At 30.3% G+C, this 20,006-nt stretch overlaps 1 protein-coding gene and 1 long non-coding RNA gene across 5 annotated transcripts in view; one reads left to right on the top strand and one right to left on the bottom strand.

Moving 5' to 3' along the window:
• Nucleotides 1-20,006, bottom strand: part of Cadm2 (cell adhesion molecule 2) — a 1,033,997-nt gene that overhangs the window by 250,021 nt on the left and 763,970 nt on the right. The window lies entirely within an intron of this gene.
• LOC147830400 (uncharacterized) lies at nt 1,313-9,948 on the top strand. Its single transcript, XR_015450240.1, has 3 exons — nt 1,313-1,490; nt 7,751-7,937; nt 9,904-9,948. It is a non-coding gene; the product is annotated as an uncharacterized LOC147830400 (long non-coding RNA).

The following is a 20,006-nucleotide window of genomic DNA, read 5'->3' as shown; positions in this document are numbered from 1 at the left end:
CTTTCATTTCTGGATATATTTATGCTTATTGAAAACTAATTTAGAATATTTTCTAAACCAGCAGGAATATTGCACCTTAGATCAGATAGCATTCCTAATGTTCTGGTTTGTTTTTAAATATTTTTTTGTTCTCTCAAGAAGATCTTTTAAAAAATATTACTGTCATATTAAGGTTCTCATGCTTTTATTGTGAAAAACAAAGATCCCAAATGGATGGGTTGATATAAAATATGTGAATCTTTCTTAAATACAAACACAAGGAGTGACAGAAGTAGGCAACACATTTTTTAAGTACAAAGCTAGTCTGCTATGCTGTAGGGTTTGCTCAAATATTCTCAGCTTTTCATTCTGTTTCTCCATCTTTCTCCTCTCTCTATCTTTTTTTCTCTTTCATCTGTTCTGTCAGTTGGCTTGGGATATTTATACAAAGAACTTGCATCTTTGAAAGTTCAAGATATTTCTTGTTGCTTAAATCAGAGTCTAAAAATATATCTAAATGCACACACAACATGCTATTACTTCCACTAAATTACTGAAGGCATTCTAAACGAATAACTTTCTAATGTGAAAGTTGTGGCTCAGTAGTTGTGCAGACTAAAACACATCTTGCATACCAAAGCCTATTGGATTGAAAAGAACAACTGTCATTGATTTAGGTTTACAATTCTCCAGAGAAGGCTATCATTTGAGGAAGGAAATTAGAAGAAAAATTAAGACTGATAACTAAGAACAAAATGTTTTCACTTTTGGAATGTCCCTCTGTTCTTTCCTATACTTAGAGTTTGTTAGAAATTTCTTCCTCTGTCAGTACATTCTAGTTTTGAGTTTTACTTAAAAAACTGTACTAGGCTACCACATATAATTTTATTTTTCTTTGATTCTACTTCCTCTTTTCTGGAGTCAGCCTGTCTTTCAGAGTACAACACCTGGTATCCACCTTCTGTGCCACCCTTCTGCCCAGCTATTGTGGAGAGTGGCCATCACACTCCTGCTGCTTGCCAGTTTCCATAGAGACAGGAATCACTTTGGAAGCACTTTGGAGTCCTATGTTCCATTGCAACTGCCAGACCAAAGCAAGAAAGAGACAAAGCTGGCTGGTAATGGGTCTTGCAAGGCCAGGAAAGGTTGGAAGGGCTTTCTTCTTCTGACAGCAGAGCATAACAGTGCCAAATTGGCACATTGCAACAGTGACAATCCTGTAGACCAGATCCTGGTGTTCACTGGGGCCATTGTGAGCAGCCCATTCTGTTACCAATTCTGGGAGCAGAAGCTCCTGTGTATCCAAAGCTTGGCCCCAGTCCTCTCTTGGCTTTTGATCCATGACAAAAAGCTTTTCAGATTTACAGTGGCTCCCACAGCTCCAGACCCAGAGAATCATAATTCTCCTATAGAAATTCCACCTCTCTTTCTCTTTTCCAGAGTTGGATAATGGTTTTCCAGGCCACTCTCAGCAGAGTCAACCAATGCAATGGCCATTGGATTCTTTCCAGGTAACCTACACAGTGACTGTGAATAGATGACCCAGTTAACCTCCTAGCATTATATCAAAACTAACTACCATTTGCTATGTCTATGATATAATTTGTAAGTAGGGTTAATTTTTGTTTTTGTTTTTTTTGGGGGGGGGTTCTGGGGATCGAACTTGGGTCCTTGCACTTGCGCAGCAGGCGATGAAACCACTGAGCTAAATCCTCGGGGCCCTAGTAGGGTTAATTTTTGATTATCAGGGTCAATGCTGGCCCTGGAGAAATTTCAAATGCAGGTACAATACCAATGACTTTCCTTATGTTTCAAATTATCTTTGTGTGATTGTATCCCTTCTGTATTACAATATTCTCACCATAGATATTCTTTCTATATAAAGTAGATCTCTCTAATTTCTACAATCAGTTTTTTTAACTCAGCTATATCACTAAATTTGTTTTTCTTAATTTACAATGTGCTAATTTTCAGAGAACACTTATCAAACCCTAGGAAGCATTGCTTTATGATGATTTTATGCTCTTATCTAGTGGTTGCATTACTCTAACGTGTTTGAAAATGTTGTCTGATTTTTTCAAAATCTCCAATTATTTTTCTTTCTTTTCTAAGCTTATTTTTCTGCTTATTATTCTGCCAAAATGCTAAATAATCAAGCTGCTTGTGTATTATAGACTTAGTGACTGAAAATAAACAAAAAGAAATCTAGCTTTACAACCAAAATAAACTATTGATATAAAACATTTAAATATATTGTTTTCATTAATCTATTTATATTTACTGTATTCCTTAAAATTGTCTGAGCTTTCTGAAATATTCAAATGATAGTTTAACAAACTTTTGATTTCTCAAAGAAAGAATGAGATTGATGTATTGCTCACATTTATATTCCCTAGGCTACTTTGCTTCCTATCAAATATATCTTTACTGTAATGTGGAAGAATCCAAAGCAATGGAAAGCATTTAGAAATAAATGAAAATGGCATGTCTTTCAAAGCAATATGAAAGATTAAGGTGTTGTAAAAATATTAGTATTCTTCAAAGAGGCTTACATGGTAAATATTATGGATGCATAAAGACATTTTATCTTTCTAGAACACTGTTTTAAGAATGAATGTGCAAGACCTAGAACTGACGAGCTTTCCTTGCTAACTGATGAACATTCGAGAGGCATCCTTCCAGAGAAAAAAAATTTATGACCACAATCACAGTCTGGTTCACAGAGAAGCTCAATTATGTAACTAAATTCTAAACTGAGATATAAACCTGGTGGAAATATTCTGGAAAGGAACACACAGATGGTAGGACTCTTCTGGAAAGAGGGTGAGGGACATAGAGCTGAACATACAGTGATCAATTATCTGGAGAAAGAAATTGACTGGGACATATCTGTTTAAAATTGAAGTTTATGGGAAAATGTTCAATCTGAGTCTTAATATGGCTACAATGACGTATATTGTGTATTCCAGCTAGTAAATCCTAGATATATATATGTCAATATATAACTATATATATGTTAATATATATATATATTAAAGAACATAATGGATAATACTAAAGTTAATAATTTTAATATATTATCTCTATGAAAATTAAAACTAAACACTTCTTGGAGCATATTAAATAGTATAAAAATAAAACAAGTATCATTAATATCCTAGTTTTAAGAATACATTTGTTTAGAATATACAAATACATAAAGTATGACTAGTAAAATAAGATAAAAATTATCAATAGAGTTTGAAATTGAGACTATTCTAGAAATTCAATTGGTCTTTATGCTGGCTTTCCCTAATTCTAAATGAACACAATTTACACGAACTCAGATTGACTGTTTCCTGATTTAGTGTTGCTAGTGGATAATTTAATGTAGGATACATATTTTGGGATCATCTTGCTTTTAGGTTGTGTCCCATGTATGTATATTTTGCAAACACAAAATAATGCTATTATTTGAATTGGTTCAATTTTAATATTCTTTTTCTTTATTATTCTCTGTAGAAAATCAAAATGATTACATTGGTGCATGAAATCTAGTTATTCACGTGAAAGAGCTAAGTAGAAACATGTTTGTATTTTTCCACTTTAAATTATGGAATATGATACATTTTGAAATTATATATATTATACAGAATAGTATAAATTATTTAAAATGTACTTTTTTAATGAATAATTTCAGGTAATATTAAGGGTCTGACTATAAATATAATCTAATATATTTTGTATTTCTAAAGAATTTTGTTAGTAAAGAATTCAATGACATTATTTAAACAATATATGATTAATAATAAGAATTTGCTTTCTGTGGTTAACTGTGGAAGACTTAGAAGTAATTCTTGCCCTCTCAGAACTTAGAGCTGAAAAGGATCTAGTACTCAGCCATAAAGCAGGATAGTTTGAGTCATTTGTATGAAAATGAATGGTTCTTGAGATCACAATGCTAAGTGAAATAAATCAGACAGGGCTTTAATATCACATAGTTTCTTTTATGAGAAATCCAAAGTTAAAGAATTTAAAGAGCAAAATAAAAGATAGATAATAGGAAACAGAGATACAAACCTTTGGAGATGGGAAAGGGACCTAGAGATGGAAGGAGAAAGGACAGAGAAAAGAGAAAGAGAAGTAAAAAGGAAAAAAATACAATATACATGTTAACCAACCCCTATGATGAATATATCACAAATATCTACTAATAAAAAATTTTAAAAAGAACAAGAAGACAGATAAAGACCAGGCTAAGAAGGTAGTAATGTTTCAACTGAAATCTAAATGAGAAATAGCCAACTATTTCAATGTAGCTGTAAGATAAAGATGGTAAAGCTCCAAACAGTACCCCAAAATGTAAATTAGCCAATGTAGAAGTCCTTTGCCTGAAACAGGAAAAAGATTGAAGGAAGTGCTAAAAAATAGAGTGTGTAAAGCAGCAATGGAACATCCCAAGAAGAGATAAGAAAGATCAAGGTCACATCATAAAGAACTTTTAATGTTTTAACAAGGAGTTTACACTTACTTTACATTTATTTTTGCTGCTACCTTTTTACAATGGGAAGCTATTGAAAGAAGTGGCATCACTCAACGTATGTTATCAGAAAATACTGTTTTTTTCTTTAATGAATTGTTATCCCCAGATAGAAGATACTTATTTTGGGGCATGAATCATTATAAAAATTGTGTCTAAAAGCAAATCCCTTGCTGACAAAATATAGAAAAATCTATTAAATCTTAGGGTAATTTATTTGTAAAGGTAAGAAATCACTTGGGTTTTAAATTTTACAATACAAATTACTTCAGTAATTTAACCCATCTTTTATTGACTTGAGTTTATTGGGAAACGAGATTGCCAGGTATAGGTTCATTCTATGATAGAGAAATTATCCCTTATTTTCACTTCAAAGCATATTATAATTAGCTTGATAAGTTTCTTGTTATTAATAAAAGTGAAATTTCATATTATTATTTATTTTTAAAGCTGTATCAGATATTTAGGAGAAAGGAAAATATTTCTGGCAAACTACCTATGAATGTAAATATTGTGTTCAAAACATTTTATTTTTTCAAAGATACATTTCCAAGAATGGATAACAACACTATGGTTTCAAATAAATATTCTTTCCAAAGTTGATACAAAAGACATAAAAATTTTTAGTTTTGTCCCTCCATAAGAATGCATAGTGTAAATATCTTTAATACAATTTCTCCTTTGAACTATAGTAATAAGTGTTTTCTGAAAACAGATTTTTATCCACAAGGTACCCATTAGTATGTGAACATAAATTATGAGTAAAGTCCTTGATAGCACAAGCTGAAACTACCAGTTTTCATTCTTGGATAAGCATAAGATATTGTCTTAGACAAAGTTAGCACATGGTTTTGAACATGTGAACATTATGTTCAAATGATATCACTTTAATTATTTCAATGCAGATCAATGTGAAGTAACATACGAATCAGCATGGAATATTCCCAAAGGAACAAGCTCCCTTTTGAAAAATAATGTAATAACACAGTGGTTAATAGGATGTGTTTTTCACTGTTTGATCATTTCAGAATGCACTAAGATTTCATTAATGTTGATTTCACCCATCTTGTCCATGTTTACGTGCTTTGATGTTCAAGCCCTTTGTAGTGTCACGTTAGATCTAGGGGAACATTACCCTATGAGAGCAAGTGTGAACTACTGTGTGAAAATATTAAAGAGAAACTTGATACTTTGTATAGATTTGTACAGATAAATCAGCTCAAAGAATTATACTTCTGATAAGACAAAAAAGGAATTAATACTATCTTCTCACATCCTCTTTAGCTCTTACTGCATGTTTAATTTATCAACTAGCAAATTAAAATAAATTGCAACATTTTAAATGGGATTTATTGAAATAAATGCCAATAAAATGAAGGTAGAATTAAAAACCTCTCTTTTGTTTTTTAAATTTCAAAAGTCTCACATTGGACGAATTGCAAAATGATAAACAAGAAAGTATATTCATACCAAGGACAATAATTTCTGAACTACTGTATTGGCAGGAAAAGTTAACAGCTGATTCTTGACCCTTTTTCTAGTCTCAAAAGCTTCTAAAAAGTTGAATTTTGTGAAATTATCTTTGCAATTCCAAAAATGTATAAATATATACTATACCAAAAATAAATGAGCACTGGAGAGACTTATGCACAAAATTAAGTGTCTACATGTCATTGTTGAGACTATTTATTGAAAAATAAATTACAAGATTGAGAAGATGTTGCTGTACCAGAAAATAGGAAGTGATGAAAAATCCTGAATTAGCTCTGAAACGAGCAAGGTATAAAAGCTGAAAGGACTCTAGACTTAGAGATTTTTCTGAGGTGAGTTAATTTAGTCTATTCTTGGGCATAGAAAAATTATGCAATTTAAAAATAGTTTACGGTTTGACATCATAGCTATTGACCTCTCGGTTATATCACTTTTGCATAAATTTTGCATTGAACAAAGCTGGTTGTTTTTCATTGGGATTATAATGTGAAGCAAGAAATGTGCTACTATTATAGAAAAGTGGGCACTGAAATTATAATATCAGATTACCAAAAACAGCACATCTGCATAGTCTATTTGCTGAGGTATAGGTCCTTCCAGTATCGGCAAATCATGTTTTTCATGTTGAAACTAGTTTTTATTTACTTTGCTGCTTTTCTGTGTCATATCAAATCTAAATAAATTATGACATGGTTCATGAATTTTATGCATAACTTGTACAAAAATTTTCATTTTAAAATTTTACTCTTTTATGCCTTTTACTCTTATATGCTTTGATAAATCTGAAACCAGATTTCTTTTAGCATTGGATGGATGGATAGACAGATGATATTTTTAGATCTTTTTCTCCTTAAATTACACTAATATATTAATAATTTTTATGCTCAATGCTAAAATTTACAGATAAACATAGTGTTTTTAAAATCAGTCCATTGGAAAGAATATATTATAATAATTTCAACTGAATTGTAATTATTAAAATTCTTCCTTCAGAGCAATTCTAATAGACTGTAGTCATCACTATGCAGTTATTATTTGGTTATAATTTTTAAAAATTGATATTCTATTTCTTCAAGTGATTTTTAGTTCTTGCCAATAATTTTAATGAGACCTTAAAAGATATAACATTTCAAGTATATCTAGATCAAATAAGTTAATGAGACAGAAGGTGATTGTAAAAATTCCATGAGTTTTGGTTATCACAAACACATAGGGATAAGTATGAACTTTTGAATGCAACTACTTTTGAAATGACAAATGTGTGCGTGTTTATAAATCATTAATTATAGTTAGAAAATAATTAAGTTTACATTTGTAGTTAAAATTTAAAATTCCACTATAGAAATCATGGATCAATGGATTTTAAAGTGCCCTAAAAAGATTACCTTATTAAAAAAAACTGGTGTGTAGTTTTCAAATAAGCATTCCTCACCAAAGAGCAACAAAAGCTAAGCCTTGAAAATTAAAAGTCAAGTCTCTATAAGCAAATTTTCAAATGCATGGAATAGAACTTTGGTCAAAAGGATCTAACTAATGATAACACAATAAACTCCTTTTGTTAGGTTTGAATTTTATTGTGATTAAACTAAAAAATTTATAATGTCATGATAGTTACTTTAAATACATATAATGCCTTGCAATGAGAGAATTTTCATATTTAAGGTACTTCCTTCTTTTTTCTTGAATTAGCTGGCATAGCCCTAGGACAATGAAAATACACACTCACATGGCAAGGTTGATAAACATCAACTCTCCCCTCAGACTTGAACCAGCAACCTGTCCAAGCAGATTGAACCTGAGCTGCATCAAATCCAGCAGATGTTTCCATGTCTGGGACACTGTAAACCTTATAGACCTTCTTCCTTCACCTCCTCCCAGGAGCATTAAATGCTAATGCAGCAGAAATTTGGATGCATGCCGAATGAGAACCAGAAGGGTTGGTGAGAAAGTAGGATATATTTTTGTCTATAAATAGTGGTCATCAGTGGTTTGAATTTAATATTAGGCCATTATTAATGGCTGAGTTTTATGTATTTGCTACTTCATTTAACCAAACCCCTATAACCCTGCTGTGCTTATAGATAGCATTTATCTAAGTAAATAAAACTAATCCATGAATGTGCAAGTGACTTCAAGATATAAATTAAAATATTTTCAATATGTAAAGTAGCAAAACTATTTATTTCTAATATTTGTAATCATGTAAATGGAGAAAATAGTCAATTATCAACTTTTTGATAATTGATTTATAGTATTTCTATTATTATTGATTAATAGTATATTCTATTATTATTGATTTATAGTACACTCTAGTCATATAGCAATACTAGGCCTTATATTGATTTTAAAAATTCAAAGAAACAATATTTAAAGTGTATGATTCTTTACTAAATATCATTCTTAAATCAGTTAGTTTTCAATGTACTTTCTTAAGAATGTAATATGATTAAACAGTGGCTGTTCCTCAGATCTCCCCATCCCTCTGCCCTTCCTCAGTTATAAGATACGAGTTTTTAATTGCCTATATTCAAATTCTGTATTTTAATATCCTGTTACTTATAACCAAGTTTTTCACTTTAACAAACACATTTAAGAGAAGAAAAATACTCAAAAGAGGTAAAATATGTGTCCTCGATGCTAAAACTATGTATTTTCCCCATTTACTATACCAAGGATATCTTTCCTGTTGATGAAGGAATAAAATTATCAGGAAAAGTTTTGTGTATACAAATAAGTTATTATTTGTTAACATTGATTTATTCTAATATTATTGAACATCTCCTATGAACAAGGCACATTAAAATCAAAGAAAAGAAATTGAGTAATACAGAACCACACATATGCATAGTATAATAATTGGTAGGAGATGTTTTAATATCAACAATGTTGTATAACACACTCAGTCAACTCCAAAAGTTTCACCAAGTGACTGCTTGGAAGAACCTTGCTCTAATTTGTTCGCACAATTACTTTGGAGAATGCAGGTCATTTCAAGTGAAGTGGCAAAGTATATGTGGCTAAAATTGCTGACAGTATTTTTAAATGCTTCTTGTATATAGCATTATGAGAGGTGTGCTTAGGAAAGACTTAATCAAAAGTGAATTTTAATATCAAACATCTGCTAGATTTTTCCATGTATTTTAATTATGATAAACTTAATTCTAAACTATTTCAAGGAGTGTATGAATATTATTATTATTATTGTTAATTAAATGTTGGTCTAGAAATTCTGATCTAGAAAGATGGCAACCATTTCTATGAGACACAGTTCTAGAAAGAAATGCTTGTCTAGAAAGACCATATCAATCATGGTCAGGAAGAAGAGACATTATAAAAATTTAATTTCCACAAAAGTATGCATTGCAAGCTATTCAATCTTTGGTTAAACAAGAAATCTAGATGATGGAGATTTCACCTTCCATAAAATGATAACAGATATGATTTCTATTTTTATAATAAATAAAATCCCCTCAATGAATAGACTCTCTCTGACTTTTCCATGTTATCTTCTATAAAGAACACTGGCTAAGATTCTCAAGTGATTTAAATTACCTAGGTAAAAAATGAAATAAAATATTAATAATAAGCCCTCTATTATGCTCATGACCTGGTGCATATTTACCTTATGTAAGACAATAAAAAATACTACATGTTATGAGACAATACAATATAGAGTCTAAAGCAAAAAGGACCCTTAAATCCATATTCTAAAATTAACAAATCATTTGCTTAATAATTTTAGTTTTATGGAAAAATTAGAAATATGAAATTAGAAATATTAAATTCATAAAAATTCAATCATTTCAGTACTAAAACAATTTTTGCATAAAAATAGAAGAATGACTGAAAGACCAATTAGATGAAGAAGAGAACAAAAAGGAAACCATTGAGATTTATCCTGGTTTTCCACATAGGTAACAGAATTGATGGTGATGCCACTAAGAAATGGACACAAAAGGTGAGTAGTATATATGTTAAGTTTTTCTGCTTAGTGAACCATCCAAAATGTTGTCGTTTATGTTTAAAATCATTTTTGCAGTCCATAGTTCTGAGACATGCAGTTGGAACTCGACTCCATTGTACAGGTCTTCTGATCTTGGCTCTTCTTCCCAGCACATCTATGGGTAGTTGTCAACCATCTGCCTTTGGATCTCTACTTAGGGGATATGCTGGCCCTCAACCAGTGTGATAGGTGGTGATTGAGCTTAATTTCCTTGCACCTAGGACCCAAGAGTATGGCCCAAGTAACAGATATTTTTCAAGTCTCCTCTTCCTTTACTTTTGCTGTCATCCCATTGGCCAAAGAAAATCACATAGTCAAATCCCAACATCTACGTGAAAGAGTCTCACCAAAAACACATACAGGGATACTGAAAAAATAGCAGCTATTGGAAGAAGAGACTAAAGTATTTCATTATTGGAAAAAGAATAATATGTTGAGAAGCAAAGAAAAATATCAAGGTCTTTTATTTATATCCTACAGGTTACAGGAAAATTAAATTTACAAAAGATCAGAAAAATTTTCATGGGTAGTGACAAACATGCCTGAGGGACTTTACTGTGGAAAGATTAAGAGAAAAACAATAAAAACTAGCAAAATGCAATGTTTTAAGAATTGAATGAAAAATGACAATATAAAGATATTAAGTGCATCCAACACTTTTCAAAAAGCTGGTCAATATGGGATTTAATAAAAGCTAAAGGAAGTTGTGGGCCTTAAAAGACATTCTTGTTGGCTTACATCATGCAACCTAGTAGTGATAATATACAGTCTTCACTGTGACTCAGTTGTTATCCCTGTGTTCTACAGATAATTGTTTCACAGATGTTTGCTTTAATTCACTCAGAAGATTGGGGAGAAAAGTGGCCACAACAGCCTCAGTGTTTTCGCACTTTAAGAAAAGTACCTCATAATGTGTGTTCTAGTTTTGGGTCAGTGGCTTTGCCATGTGTCCCACAGATCACAGACCTCTCCAAATTAGCATATTGGCCTAATACAGGTGCCCTTATCTTTCTGCAAGGAGCATTAACAATCAAATGAAAATAAACAAAAGGTATTAGGAGAGTAAACACAGCTCACATCACACTGCAGATTTCCATTTAATAATCTTCATTCTTCATAAATTTTATAATATTATATATTCTCTTAAATAATTCTTCTAGTTCTTATTCTGAAATTTTTATTAATTTCTTAAGTGCTGTGAAAGCTCAAGAAACATTTTCTTTTCTCTTTAAAACATGCTAATAAAATGCTGTTGGACCACAAATGTTACTTAGTCCTTTAACTCTTCACCAGTCCAACCATTGACAACTGCCTATTGTACTTCCTATTTCCTTTTCTTCTTGAAGTAACTACATCATTAAGCAAATCTAATAAGGAAAATAAAATAATAAATTCAGTTTTTTATTATTTAATAATGCTAATGATGTACATTTTGGGTCTGGTTTTAGTTATATGATAGAAACTTAGTATGTCAAGTGTATAATAAATGTGGAATAATAAAAAAGAGGCCCAAGTTGACACCACAGAAAATTAGACATGGTATGATTATTTCTGAGAGTAGCTTTATTGAAGACATGTAAAAATACCAACTAAAAAAAATAAAATTTCTTCTTTGACCAAAATTTTGACACATAGAGACTCGTAACCATAAAATATTTAGAATTATCCCCAAGTAATATACCTAAAATAATTGTTTGTGTGTGAATAATAGCTTAGAGAAAAATTTCATGCTTAGATTTAATCCCAATTAAACCTAATCAAGTCCTAAGTTCCCTTGTATAGAAGAAAAACATGAGCTACTATCAGCATTTGGCAGAATGGAGCTCTTTGTTTATGGATCTCTGGTGTCCAACAGGTCTTTGTGTATTATTCAATATGAATAAAATATATCAAAACAATGTCTTCAGAATTTATCCAAAGGTGTATGATCCTAAGGGAAGAAATAGATAAATGGACAAATAATGGAAACAAAAGCAGCCTAATGGGAAAGAGTGTGAAGCCTTAAGTAACATATAAGTAGGTAACTTCATTTAAATGTAAATGTTTGTTTTATTTAAAGCATTAAAATAATGATCATTTGTATTTCAAATTGTGTTTATATGCATAAACATAAATACTTCTATTGACAGGAAAATAAGTGATTTTTAGTTAACAAAATAATATAACCACACTAATAATTCTGCATTCATCTTTATTTCCCCTAAGTATTTTCAAAGTTTTTCCTCATGTTAGAATTTTTGGGGGCAGGTATTTAATCAAGTCCAATCCATATAGATATCATAGGTCAACTTCATTTACTCTCACAAAGAAATGAATAAGAATTTTGCTACTGTTACTTGGGTGTTCTGGAGAAGAGAAAATAATATCTGCCTTGGCAGACTTTGCCTACCTATGCATATTAAAATGAGATCAGGTATAATACCCAAGAGTTCAACCACTTTGCCTTTAAAGGTTGCTTTAGGAAGATATTAATTATTTCTGGTGATTCAGTCTGGCTTTTTTTCACTGCTTTGAACTGAGACATTTAAAAACTTTCCTATCACTTCATTGATTTATAAGAGAGAATCTGTGAGAAAGAAGAGACCAGAACCTGAGTTTACACACTTCCACTGAGTATTGTACATTTTAGGAAGATTCTTCACAAAATGAATTTTCCTTTACCTTGGGCTTGGCATAATGTAAAGAGAAATGATAAGAAGATAAAAACAATAGTAGAGGAATATAAAAAAATGTGAAAGAAGTGTCAACCATGAAACAAGAGTTTAAAAATGTAAGAAATATGTTTGGTACAACTAGATGTACTAGAATATCATGAAAATAATTTCATAAAGAATTTATTTATGAAAATGATAATACTTAAGTATAAAATGAGAAATTTCCATAAATAGATAAAGGTAAGATAAAAAATTATGCATATTTTTGTACATCTTGGAAATATAATAAGCAATGAATTTGAGATGGCTTAAAGGAAACATGAATAAATAATGTACAACATTATTTATACTAGAGGAACAAATAAACAGGAATGAATTAAATTGTAATTCAAAGATGATATCAAATCAAGTCATATTATTTAGGAGAACTTTCATTCACATCAGAAAGATATTTTGCTTTTCAAATCCCATGTAACTAAAGTTATATGGGAGTCATATTTTTCATTCAATTTAGGAATTTTTATGCAGATAGATATAATCACCAAGGTTGGAAAACAAAAACAGTTACCATTTATGCTTATTTATATAAAATATTAGTAATAAAATATTTTCTCAAAAATCTCTTATTATTTGTATGCAGTATTATATTTCTCTGGTGCAGAAAGATATGGTCCCTTATAATTAGAAAGCAGAAATAATCTAAAGCTGTATATTATAGTCACCAAAAACATAAAGAAAGATAATGTATCTTAAAGTAAATGACAAAGGAATGCAAGATGAGAACTTCAAACTAAGTGATATTATGTAATTTTCTACTCAACTATCCACTCAAAAAAAATTTATTCAGAGTCTATGTCAGACACTATGACAAGAAAGGTTTTTTTTAATAGTGATATTAAAAATGAAACTGATCATTTGACTCTAGTAACATACATGAATTTAAGACCTAAATTTCTCCTCTCTCTCTTTCTCTCCCTCTCCCTCTCTCTCTCTCTCTTGCCCTCCTTGTTTTTCACAAACTCTCCTTAAGGTTTGAATGAATGTCCTAGTTTTAAAACTTTAAATTAAGTGGCTAATAATTCTCCTTTGTCATAAAAATTTAAAGATATATTTTTTCTATTATGATGTTATTTTTTCTCAGTACAGTATAGGAAAACCATATTAACCCTAGAATGAATGGTTTGTTTTCCTTGTTTTCAGTCTTTTCATTAATTACAATTGTATTTTACTATAATAATAAAAATAACGAAAAATATGACTTATTCAGAAAAATTATTTGTTTTCCTTGTTGATAGAAGAAACCAATTCAGAAATTTTTAATTGCTGGAATATAAGCAACTAGCTTGGATATTGATATGTACATTAAAGTAATTTTCTAGATCAGTGAATACATGTTAGAAATGGTTGCCTGTACTAAAAGCATCTTTGCTCTGAAAATCCTTTAATATTATCATCCACTTTTTAAATTACTGAATTATTTTAAAGGTAATTTAGTACCTAATAACATGTAGACATGAATGGATTTATCTGAATAGCAACTGTGTGTTGGAGCATGGGTTTCTCATAAAAAAGAGCATAATTTGTTTTGCATGTCAGTGAGTAGGTTTATTGTATCTGATTGTATGTAGCTGAAATAATGGAAGATCAGCCTCTAGTAATCTTGTAAAACACCATTGGACCTAATGTAGCACCAAATATATTTGATAGAGCTGAATTGACGTTGCAAAAGTACCAAAGTGTTAGAAAAATCAGCACAGACAAATACAAAAAGTAGTTTATAATATTCTGGATAAGAGTTATTACCTTATTTTGAATAGAGTTTTTCTTGGTTTGTAAAGCTACAATATAGTCATCACAATCTGTTGAATGCTAAGCAAATTTCTTATCCATGCTTATAAGACCTAAGCCAGATAACAACATATTATTAATTTCTTCATTAATTGAACCAATAACAATAGTAATAATATTGTGCTATTTTATGTCGAAAAGCTTTTAATCTAGGATAATTAAAACTGCTTTCCAGAAATGCAAATGGACTCCTTTTTAATGATTTGAGTTGACTGTATATAGAAAAGATGTCCAGTGAATGTACTCAAAAAGTCTGTGTTTTGCCTTGTAGTTCCTGAGTGCTATATGCATGTGATATTCCATTTATTTCTAATTTTAAACACAAAAGGTACTTTAAACATTCCATTTATTCCTAATTTTGAGCTTTGTATATGCCTTGTTTTTGTTGTATGTTTATAAAATCAATTTAAATTTCTACAGTAAAGGATTTATATTTATCATTATAGTATTGTACATGCACATACACATATGTGTATACAAAATTATGAGTTTATACACATGTGTATTTTGTAGATTCAACTGAGTGGCAATAATTTTATTATGACCACAAAAGTTGAAGAGAAATTTCTAAATCATCTCTGCATTTATGAAGATTATTTATCTTTAGTTAATCTTTTTAAAATTACTACATGTTTGCAGTGCATAATATTTATGTTCCATTTGTGGAGTTGGTACATGTACAATAATACATCTTAATTTCTTTTTTCATCCTCCTCCCCTCTGCACCTGCCCCCTCCCTGCATCTTTTGATCTTCTCCCCATTTGACAAGACTCTATCTCCCTTAAATAAATATAAATCAACCAAACAATTGTTACTTCTCCAACTTTTATCATTTCCTTGTCCATCTTAAAGATAATTTAGTAATATTATCCAAAGTAACTGTACCACAGTAAGCTGTTAGGGTGGTAGACTACATAATCTTTAAGTAAAATAAAGATAAAATTCAAACTGTAAAGAAAGTCAGGTTTGTAATTACTGGATTTTCTCAATATTAAAATATAAATAAATAAAATAAAAACCAAAAGTAGTAGTACCCTCCTGATTTCATGACACTAATTAAATTACTTCATGAGGAGAATATTTTTCCAAGTAAATTAATAAATAATAATCACTACATAAAAATACCATGAAATTGTTTTCAAACACCACTTCTTGAATGTATTTATATAAAATATGTTTTTGTACATATATTTTTGCATATCAGGATAGCTCTTTTATACATAAATATTTCATAGAATCTTCCCCTTTAAACAGTAAAAAATTGTATTTATGTAATTAATTGCTTTTTTATGATTAAAAATTCTACTGTGAATAATGTAATATAAAATGTCTTTTTGGTATTCACAGTAAATTTAAGAACACCAATACATACACAGAAATCATATGAATACTATTTTCCACTGTCTATCTAAACTAGGAGAATACAAATCTGTTTGTCCATAAACATTTATCATTTTGTTCTTACATTCCTTTTAGTTAATTTTCAGTTATAGGCACAAAAATTCTATTCTTTGGAGAAACTAAAAGCATGTAAAGAGAACAGTGATGTAAATGAAAATGTAGAGTCCAATCAAAGATCAAAAGCTACATACTAAGGCTAATGAGAGACAAGTTCCACAAATAAAAAATAAGTTTTTCTAAAAAAAGTTATCAGCCTAAAATTTTTTTTTCTGGCTTTCCATGCTAGGTATAACACCATCCATTTAGGCAAGAAATATCCAACCTATTGAAATTTATATTATAGGTATTAACTTAAATAAAATTACATTATCATTTGAACTTCTGGTTTTCTTTTTAAATTCATTCAGTGCACACTTATAAATATTAATTTATTACCTACAATTAAAAATACATCATTGTTAATTCTAGAAACAAAGAGTGAGCAAAACTGACATGAAATGCAGCCCTCAAGAAATTTACAATCTGGAAAAATAAAGGCTATTAAGACAATAAGCAGGAATCTCAGGTCATTCTTTAAAAGATCTTCTATGTTTTCATTAAATCCCTTACATAGATATGGCTGAAAGCAATACCATTGGGTAGAAAATGACTAATCCAACTAAATCCTAGATAACCAATTGATCAAATACTTATGTGACCATTAAGTTAAAAACATCTTAGTATATTGAATGCATACACTTATATATTCATACACATGTACACATACATGTATACAAACACATATATATGACTTTATATATGTATTCATTTATATACATATTCATATATATTTATATAGACGACTTTGTACCTACCCATTTCTCATCTGAAAGTGGTAGATTTTGGAATATAGATATTTTGGTGTCAATAGTAAATGGACTATAAGTAGCTTTCAAATTCCTTGTTATAAAAATACTTTTCCTGGCCTTACAGCTGGTTTGCATAACTTATCTTACTTTTTCATTAAGTGGGATTATATGGTAAATGACAAAAAGATGTAAGCAGAGGGAGTGGGGATTTTTGTAGGATTCACCTATTAAAATATTGCACATTGCTTCAGTAAGTTTTCCTTTCCTTACTGAGTAGAGTCTCTTTCTAAATTACTTTTAAAATAAATTCTTTAAGAAAGTTAAAAAAGCTCTTGTTTCTCAGCCTACTTTCCCTAATGATTGGAAGGAGGAGAAAGACTCCTTTGATTAATATGTAAATGAGGAGAAAATATATCTTCTTTAAATCATTACACAATCTAGGACCCATTACCACACTAAGCATGACCCAACTAATATATTTATGATGAGGAAACACTTTTTAGCTAGAAACAGTAGTCTGACTATAGATGTGAATTCAGAGTGAAGAAATGAAGAGAACTACACATGAAAGCAAAACCCAAACAGAACTGCATGCTGCACTCTGTAGACTGTACTCAGTGGATGTCAGAAAAAAAAAAATTACTTGCTAGATGAGACAAAGAATGGAAAGACAGATAGTTGGAGATGATCGGTAGGCTGTATGGCATTTTGAGATTACATAGCTATCATCTTCTGGATAACTTCTTAATTAAAACTGGATGCCAGTTTCTTGGCTGCTGAAGGAAACAAAAAGGTCAACATTATCTATTGATAACTAGTTATTAATTGCTACTTTGCAATTTTATAATCAACTGTGTATGTGTTATTGATCACCACGACAGAAGTGAAATTGAAGTAGACATATTCAAATACTTTCCCCCCTCCTCGGAGGATCACCATATTTTATTTCAAGACTCATATTCAAGAAGTTACTATTTCATGAATGCTACTTAGACAAAAACATAAAAAAGATAAAAACTATGTATGTAAACTTTTCAGACATACATACTTTTAAATAGACAAGTGAAAAAAATTTCAGGGTGCAAAAATTTTAAAGTGAAAATGACTGCAAAAAATTTACAAAAAGATTAATAAGCACTCTGAAAATTCACTTTTCCCTCTGAGTGGATCTGAATGTCCTATCTTGTAGAGTCTTAAAATTGGTCCAACTTATTTCATTTATCATAAATGCTTTGGTTAAGAATGAGCATTCTAACCTCAACTTCACTTTCTCCCTATGATATTTCTGTTTGCCTCCAGTGGTGTCAAAGTGCACAGATTCTTTTATCAATACATTTTACACATGCCATGAAAAGAAAAAAGAAAAGAAAAATACAATACTATACCAGCTTGTAAAAGTTCAGTGCATTTACTATCCCTTTTGGTAAAAAAAAAAAAAAAAATTACTTCCTCTTTCTAAATTTGTGAAATTCTGGTACACCTCAGAAAGAATTGGAACCAGTTCTTTCTGATCATGACAAAACATTCAACACTCTGGAAAGATCAAATCCTTTCTTCAGCTCAGTACAGGTCATCCATGTAGAGGAATCTGTCAAGTTTAGGAAAATGTTTTTAAAAATAATTCCTTTTGCATGCCACAAATTTGTGGTCTTCATTTCTTTTCTATTTCAATATTTATTTGCAAAAGTTTTTAAAAACTTTTTTCTTTATCCTGTGTTTATAGTATGGGATATTTTCCCAAATATTGTCATCAAAACTACCCACATTATTTAAAAACATCTAACATGTAAGTGAAGCCTCAAAAGCTAAGGCCAAATTAAAAATATTAAGCAGAATCTGAAAAATATTATATATATGAAATAATTTATTATGCCTTATCAGCAAGCTATGCTTCCTCCATCCAGATAGTATAAAAAATAATCAATCATAGAATATTCCTTGAGAAAATTTGAGATCATTTCCATTTAAAGTAGTAAATCACATAATGCATCCATAGGAACATTAATTTTTATTCCACTCTTCTGAAGAAAGCTATGGATTGATTCATGGATTGACCAATGACTTTAAGAAGTTCAAGAAATGTTGTTATTCTAACACAACCATTATTTAATGTTACTAAACCAATGAACTGTAGGGTATGCTTCTCTGAACAAAATGCTGGTGGTCTAATTTAGATTGATAAAGTGTTCATTTCCAGGGCTCACATAACTCTACTAGAAGAATTATTGCTTTCCAATTCATGAAAAATAAGAGAGTTATCATAATCCATATGAGAACAAGGTTAGCAGAGTCAAAGAGAGACATCTTATACATTACATTTATCAAGGTACACATTGTAAATGACGTCTATCACAGACCATGCATTCCAAGCACTGTGTCATTACATTTCTGAACTCAAAAGTTAAGAATATTGTGTGTCTGCTTTTGCAACATGGGAAATAATCTAAGCATTAGGAAATATATATTTAAGCTTAGAGAAGTGGAAAACCATTTTCTAATCTTAAACAAGGACATGGAAAATGAAGGTGTGACCCTACTTATTTAAAAATGAGGAATTAGAAGGAATTTGCTAAATATTCTAGGACTGTGACTTTACTTTGTCTCCCATTATCTGCTATCGTTTTTTTTGTTTGTTTTTTTTGCCAATTCTACCTGGACAGAACTATCAGACATGTCTAGAATGACAATCATAAGCCAATTTCCATATTTCATCTTCCCATCCAATAAAGTCATTATATCTGAGTGCTTCTCACAACACCATGAAGCTAACTTGAAATTTTATCCTTCTCATCTAAGTACAAATAATTATTTTGTGTAGCAGTGATATTAAAGAGTGTAGGATTTTACGTTGCATCCTAATGAGAACACTGAGGCTTCGGGCGATGGAAAGTCTGCCACCATGGCGCTGCTAGTCAATGACAGAGTTGGCAGAGGAGCTGGGGTTCCTGCTGGCCAATCCAGTGGCTTTTTTCCATAAAATCTCATTGAAAAAGAATGAAGAAATGCTTATTATGAAGCACATATAAATTTGATATGAACAAATTCATTTCATTTGAACTCATATTTTTAATTGAGGCACTGATGTTTTATGTTCTCTTTAGAATCAAAATACCAAAGTTAATTGCAATGTAGTTTCACCTTTTTTCTTCTCATTGAAGTTTGGAGACTGCAATGTAGAGTTCAAAATATACTATATATTTTACTTGTAGGACAAAATTTACTAGCAAAAGCAAGTATTATTATCTATGAAAATGAAACAAAG

The sequence above is a fragment of the Heterocephalus glaber genome, unplaced genomic scaffold (assembly GCF_053883595.1).
Source record: "Heterocephalus glaber isolate CG9 unplaced genomic scaffold, H.glaber_assembly_v1.0 deba00000122, whole genome shotgun sequence".
NCBI lineage: Eukaryota > Metazoa > Chordata > Mammalia > Rodentia > Bathyergidae > Heterocephalus > Heterocephalus glaber.
Note: the sequence above shows the minus strand (reverse complement) of the source record. Positions and strands in the feature narration are given on the sequence as shown.